At 40.9% G+C, this 7,508-nt stretch overlaps 1 pseudogene; it reads left to right on the top strand.

The window, feature by feature from the left end:
* Nucleotides 1-3,569: 3,569 nt before the first annotated feature.
* On the top strand, nucleotides 3,570-6,343 carry LOC145523258 (large ribosomal subunit protein eL21-like; annotated as a pseudogene).
* The last annotated feature ends 1,165 nt before the right edge of the window (nucleotides 6,344-7,508 follow it).

A 7,508-nucleotide genomic window follows, 5' to 3' on the forward strand; every position in this document is an offset into this window, starting at 1 on the left:
TGAGCCTCTGTTCCAAGAAATGTTTAAACCCAATGTGAGAAAAAGACTACACATATGAAATGATCAGACATGAAATATATACTTAAGGTACAAAAGCTTATAGAACAGATTATAAGCCTCTAGGGAACAAGATCAACAACCAACCAGACTGTTCTATAACAGCTGGACACGTTGAAAGGTTTTAAACAAATGACTGAGAAAATCATATTAATATTTCAAATAATTAAAACTCAATTTAATTTAAAAGTTATGTAGTTTGTTTTAAAGTTGAGTTCAAATATTATTATGACATTTTTGGCTTTGATGTGAACTGCCATTTTAAAACAGAAAAGGAACATAAACCTTTGAAATAAAATTCAATATTTCTCATTATTATTACTATTAAGTTTTCACTGCTCACTTATTTTCTTTACAGTCACGAAGGTATGCTAACCTGCTTCAATCAGTCACTCAGCTCAGTTGCTCAGTCGTGTCCAACTCTATGCGAACCCATGAATCGCAGCACACCAGGCCTCCCTGCCCATCACTAACTCCTAGAGTTTACCCAAACTCATGTCCATCTAGTCGGTGATGCCATCCAGCCATCTCATCCTCTGTCATCCCCTCCTCCTCCTATCCCCAATCCTTCCCAGCATCAGGGTCTTTTCCAGTGAGTCAACTCTTCGCATGAGGTAGCCAAAGGATTGGAGTTTCAGCTTCAACATCAGTACTTCCAATGAACACCCAGGGCTGATCTCCTTTAGGATGGACTGGTTGGATCTCCTTGCAGTCCAAGGGACTCTCAAAAGTCTTCTCCAATATCACAGTTCAAAAGCGTCAATTCTTCAGAGGTCAGCTTTCTTCACCGTCCAACTCTCACATTCATACATGACTACTGGAAAAAACATAACCTTGACTAGATGGACCTTTGTTGACAAAGTAATGTCTCTGCTTTTTAATATGCTGTCTAGGTTGGTCATAACTTTCCTTCCAAGGAGTAAGCGTCTTCTAATTTCATGGCTGCAATCACCATCTGCAGTGATTCTGCAGCCCAAAATAGCTGCTTCAGTCCTGTCCAACTCTTTGTGACTCCATGGACTGTAGCCCACAAGCCTCCTCTGTCCATGGGATTCTCCAGGCAAGAATACTGGAGTGGGTTGCCTTGCCTTTCTCCAGGAGGTCTTCCTGACCCAGGGATCGAACCCACATCTCATGTCTCTTGCATTGGCAGGCAGGTTATAAAGATGATGCTATTAATTAGTTTTCAAAACACTTTCATACATTAACTTAATGCTTTTTTACTAAAACCCTGAACTTGGGTAAGATACCCAACCTTGAGAGCCCCTTGGGCTGCAAGGAGATCCAGCCAGTCCATCCTAAAAGAAATCGGTCCTGAATATTCATTGGAAGGACTGATGTTGAAGCTGAAACTCCAACACTTTGGCCACCTGATGCAAAGAACTGACTCATTTGAAAAGACCCTGATGCTGGGAAAGATTGAAGGCAGGAGGAGAAGGGGACAACAGAGGATGAGATGGTTGGATGGCATCACTGGCTCAATGGACATGAGTGTTGGTGATGGACAGGGAAGCATGGCATGCAGCAGTCCAAGGGGTCGCAAGGAGTAGGACATGACTGAGGACCGAACTGACTGATCCAACCCCTCAGGCCCAGGTTGCTTACCATATTCTGAACAAAAGAGGTTAACAATCAAAGACAGACATTACTGTGGATATTAACTATGTCATACAGAATAAAGTTCTCATCTCTCACATGGTAAGTAATTAGTAGACAGTTCAGTTCAGTTCAGTCACTCAGTCGTGTCCGACTCTTTGCAACCCCATGAATCGCAGCACGCCAGACCTCTCTGTCCATCACCAACTCCCGGACTCTACCCAAACCAATGTCCATCAAGTCGGTGATGCCATCCAACCATCTCATCCTCTGTCGTCCCCTTCTCCTCCCGCCCCCAATCCTACCCAGCGTTAGGGTCAACCCTTCGTATGAGGTGGCCAAAGTATTGGAGTTTCAGCTTCAACATCAGACCTTCCAATGAACACCCAGGATAAATCTGAATTCTCAGTACTGCATTGTTGGAGCTGAGGCTTTAATTGGCTCAGTCTCCTGACTTCTTTTCCAGAACCCTTTTCTCTAGAGCACACTTGTCTGACAGTCATATACCAAGAACGAACTACTCCTCAAAGAGCTGATCAGCTTAAGTCAGGATGGCCCAGTGCAAATGTAAAGAGGGAACAGGCAAAAAAATGCTTAAAAAGTCTTTTCTGATTTTCAGACTCATGTGGGATATTAAAGTATTTTATTTGCATTTATTTGATTCCTAAGATAGTTGGTCATTTTTCAAAAATTTACTACTCATTTGTACTTCCTATTTGGGGAACTATTGGGGTTAGCTTTTTAGTTGTGAAGGGAGCACCATAATTTAACAACAGTACTAAACAGAAGTGCTTCAAGGAATGTCATAAGAATAGATTCATGAAAGATGCTTGGGATTTGAACATGCGCAGAAGACAGTGGAAATACAGTTTTATTTTCCCTTTCCTGTTCTTTGTTTTCATCACATCTGACTTGCATAGTTTCCTTATTTCCACTTCTCTTTATTTCCACAGGTAACCAGCCTGTCTTCTACTTGTAGGCTAATATTTTTTGGACTTTATTAAGATGCATTGTAATTGCAGTCTCCTTAATTGCTGCCTAATTGGTTCCTTCCTCCCCTTGGTGTATTTTTCATGCATTATTAAATTCCAACTGGCTTTCCGGAACTCATTTCGCATTCCTTCCAGACAGCTCTTCCAAAGTGAAGCTGTGTGTCTCTTCCTCTCTCAGTCACCCAGGAAAGAGCACTGAGGGAATTGAGAGGATCACTGGAAACTACACGCTTCCTGTTATAACAATGACAGCAATAGTATCTAGCATTCCAGTCCTTCACTGTCATTCACAAGTACCCTAACCAGTAGCACCTCATTCAGTCAGTTTCTTAAAGCAGGTGCTATTATTCTCATTCATCAAAAGAGGCATCTAAGGATCAAGGAGGTTAAATATCTTTCCCAGAGTCGAAAAGCTGTTTAGAGACTCACACCTAAGTCTCCGAAGTCCTGTGCTCATCCCACCATCACTAGCTGCTTGTGTACAAAACCAACTGGCAGGCCTATACCCAATTAACCTCATTAGCTCTTCTACATATTTCTCAAGAATTATTTTTCTTTTCTATCTATGAAGTCTTTCAACAGGGAAAATGGATCATAGAAAGATTAAATCATCTGAAGTCAGAAGGTCTGATTTTTTTAGTTTAATCAGCTGCAAAAGCTATTAAACACAATTGATCTTCAGTTCCCCCATCTGTGAGGCTAATACTTAGATTTATTATGTCTCCAATGTGTGTGAGTTATATTTATAAAAACAGTATTGCTAAGAGGTAACAAGTCATCAGGCTATATGACTTTTAAGGCTTAGGGCTAATACAGGTTTTATTAATCTCTGAGTACCTTAAAATGGAGTGCCAGCAGACTCTTTAAAGACTTAATGCCTGAAGCTTTTCAGCTGGAACCGCCATCTTCCAATAATTTGCCAAAATGACCAACACAAAGGGAAAGAGGGGGGGTACCAGCTACTGTTCTCTAGGCCTTTTAGAAAACAGGAGTTGTTCCTTTGGGCACATACATGTGAATCTACAAGAAGCATGATATTGTAGATATCAAAGGAATGGGTACTGTTCAAAAAGGAATGTCCCACAAATGTTACCATGGCAAAATTGGGAGAGTCTACAATGTTACCCAGCATGCTGTTGGCATCATTGTAAACAAACAAGTTAAGGGCAATATTCTTGCCAAAAGACTTAATGTGCATATTGAGCATATTAAGCACTCAGATGGAGAAGCTCTATACAGTCAGCAAAAACAAGACCTGGAGCTGACTGTGGCTCAGATCATGAACTCCTTATTGCCAAATTCAGACTTAAATTGAAGAAAGTAGGGAAAACCACTACACCATGCAGGTATGACCTCAATGAAATCCCTTATGATTATACAGTGGAAGTGACAAATAGATTTAAGGGACTAGATCTGAGAGACAGAGTGCCTGATGAACTATGGACGGAGGTTCATGACACTGTACAGGAGACAGAGATTAAGATCATCCTCATGGAAAAAACATGCAAAAAAAGCAAGATGGCTGTCTGAAGAGGCATTAAAATAGCTGTGAAGAGAAGAGAAGTGAAAAGCAAAGGAGAAAAGGAAAGATATTGCCATCTGAATGCAGAGTTCCAAAGAATAGCAAGGAGAGATAAGAAAGCCTTCCTCAGCTATCAATGCAAAGAAATAGAGGAAAACAACAGAATGGGAAAGACTAGAGATCTCTTCAAGAAAATCAGAGATACCAAGGGAACATTTCATTCAAAGATGGGCTTGATAAAGGACAGAAATTGTATAGACCTAACAGAAGCAGAAGATATTAAGAAGAGGTGGCAAGAATACACAGAAGAATTGTACAAAAAAGATCTTCACGACCCAGATAATCATGATGGTGTGATCACTCACCTAGAGCCAGACATCCTGGAATGTGAAGTCAAGTGGGCCTTAGAAAGCATCACTATGAACAAAGCTAGTGGAGGTGATGGAATTCCAGTTGAGCTATTTCAAATCCTCAAAGATGATGCTGTGAAAGAGCTGCACTCAATATGCCAGTAAATTTGGAAAACTCAGCATTGGCCACAGGACTGGAAAAGGTCAGTTTTCATTTCAATCCCAAAGAAAGCCAGTGCCAACGAATGTTCAAACTACTGGTTGGATCTCCCTGCAGTCCAAGGAACTCTCAAGAGTCTTCTCCAACACCACAGTTCAAAAGCATCAATTCTTCGGTGCTCAGCTTTCTTCACCATCCAACTCTCACATCCGAAAAACCATAGCCTTGCCCAAAGAAAGGAAATGCCAAAGAATACTCAAACTATCGCACAATTGCACTCATCTCACACACTAGTAAAGTAATGCTCAAAATTCTCCAAGCCAGGTTTCAGCAATATGTGAATCGTGAACTTCCAGATGCTCAAGCTGGTTTTAGAAAACACAGAGGAACCAGAGGTCAAATTGCCAATATCCGCTGGATCAAAAAAGCAAGAGAGTTCCAGAAAAACATCTATTTCTGCTTTATTGACTACGCCAAAGTCTTTGACTGTGTGGATCACAATAAACTGTGGAAAATTCTGAAAGAAATTAGAATACCAGACCACCTGACCTGCCTCTTGAGAAACCTGTATGCAGGTCAGAAAGCAACAGTTAGAACTGGACATGGAACAACAGACTGGTTCCAAATAGGAAAAGAAGTATATCAAGGCTGTATATTGTCACCCTGCTTATTTAACTTATATGCAGGGTACATCATGAGAAATGCTGGGCTGGAAGAAGCACAAGCTGGAATCAAGATTGCTGGGAGAAATATCAATAACCTCAGATATGCAGATGACACCACCCTTATGGAAGAAAGTGAAGAGGAACTAAAAAGCCTATTTATGAAAGTGAAAGAGGAGAGTGAAAAAGTTGGCTTAAAGCTCAACATTCAGAAAACTAAGATCATGGCATCTGGTCCCATCACTTCATGGGAAACAGATGGGGAAACAGTGGAAGTGTCAGACTTTATTTTGGGGGGCTCCAAAATCACTGCAGATGGTGATTGCAGCCATGAAATTAAAAGACACCTACTCCTTCGAAGGAAAGTTATGACCAACCTAGATAGCATATTAAAAAGCAGAGACATTACTCTGCCAACAAAGGTCCATCTAGTCAAGGCTATGGTTTTTCCAGTAGTCATGTATGGATTTGAGAGTTGGACTGTGAAGAAAGCTGAGTGCTGAAGAATTGATGTTTTTGAACTGTGATGTTGGAGAAAACTCTTGAGAGTCCCTTGGACTGCAAGGAGATCCAACCAGTCTGTCCTAAAGGAGATCAGCCCTGGGTGATCTCATTGGAAAAGACCCTGATGCTAGGAAGGATTGAGGGCAGGAGGAGAAGGGGACGACAGAGGATGAGATGACTGGATGGCATTACTGACTCAATGGACATGAGTTTGGGTAGACTCAGGGAGTTGGTGATAGACAGGGAGGTCTAGCATGCTGCGATTCATGGGGTCACAAAGAGTCGGACATGACTGAGTGACTGAACTGAACTGAAGAGCCAAGATAGCTTCCTGAAATGTGTAATGGAAAATGATCAGAAAACAGAAGGAAGCCAAAGAAAAAGGCACTTGGGTTCAGCTGAAGCGCCAGCCTGCTCCACCCAGAGAAGCACACCTCGTGAGGACCAATGGAAAGGAACCCGAACTGTTGGAGCCCATTCCCTATGAAATCATGGCTTGATGGGTGTAGAAATAAAGCCCTGGACTGTAAAAATGTTTCTCTTAATTGAGTAGAGGTGTTGTGTCCAAATTCAGTGGGTGATGTCTTTTCAAATTTAGTGTTTTTTCTTCCTGAAAGATGTAAGATAGTTTGCTGTTCAGTATGCTCTATTTTTTAATAAACTGCCAGATATTATTTATAAGAAAAAAGAAGACTTACTGCTTGAAATACTTTCTGAAAAAAAACGGTAGAATTAATAAACTAATAAGAATCTCAAGCCAGCCAATAAACAATCAAGATCCATTCTGGAACTCTGGGGAATTTCGAATTCTATGGCCACTTATTGTTTATTGTACTCATATATATAGGGGGTTGCCAGGTGGCCCAATGGTAAAGAATCTGCATTCCAATGCAGGAGACACGGTTCAATCCCAGTAGGGAAGATCCCCTGGAAAAAGAAATGGCAACCCACTTCAGTATTCTTGCCTGAGAAATCCCAAGGACAGAAGAGCCTGTGTCCATGGGGTCACAAAAGAGTTTGACATGACTTAGTGACTAAACAACAACAATTCATATATACATTAGTATATTACATGAATAAGTCCAAAATGCCATTAAAATCTTGTAGTTCATAATTAACAATAGAATGCTAAAACTGCTGCTGCTGCTGCTGCTGCTAAGTCGCTTCAGTCGTGTCTGACTCTTTGTGATCCCATAGACGGCAGCCGGCCAGGCTCCGCTGTCCCTGGGATTCTCCAGGCAAGAACACTGGAGTGGGGTGCCATCGCCTTCTCCAATGCTAAAACTACTTCAAAACAAATCTGAATCTGTTAGTAATTCTTAGTTTTGCGAAGTCATGAATTTGAATTGCACATATGCTCACCCAACTGTCAGAGCAAAGTTACTTAAGTAGTATGTTTCACCCCACCCTCATCTAAAATCAACTTTTTTTGCATATGTAAAGAAGAGCTTCTTTATAAGGAAAACCATATTCTAAACTGGTGCAAATGTAGAGTTCCATTTATTGAGTAAATTTTACCACTGCCTTTTGCATAATATGGAATAGAAAAGAAATAGGAAGCTATACCAAGACTAACAGATATGCTACAAAATTTCTTATTATGAAGGTTAGTGGTAGTGATAGTAAGAATAACTATCCCCCTAGAGGAAAGAAAAATATATTAGA

The sequence above is a fragment of the Giraffa tippelskirchi genome, chromosome 10 (assembly GCF_054371585.1).
Source record: "Giraffa tippelskirchi isolate mGirTip1 chromosome 10, T2T-mGirTip1v1.2.pri, whole genome shotgun sequence".
In the NCBI taxonomy this organism is placed as follows: Eukaryota; Metazoa; Chordata; class Mammalia; order Artiodactyla; family Giraffidae; genus Giraffa; species Giraffa tippelskirchi.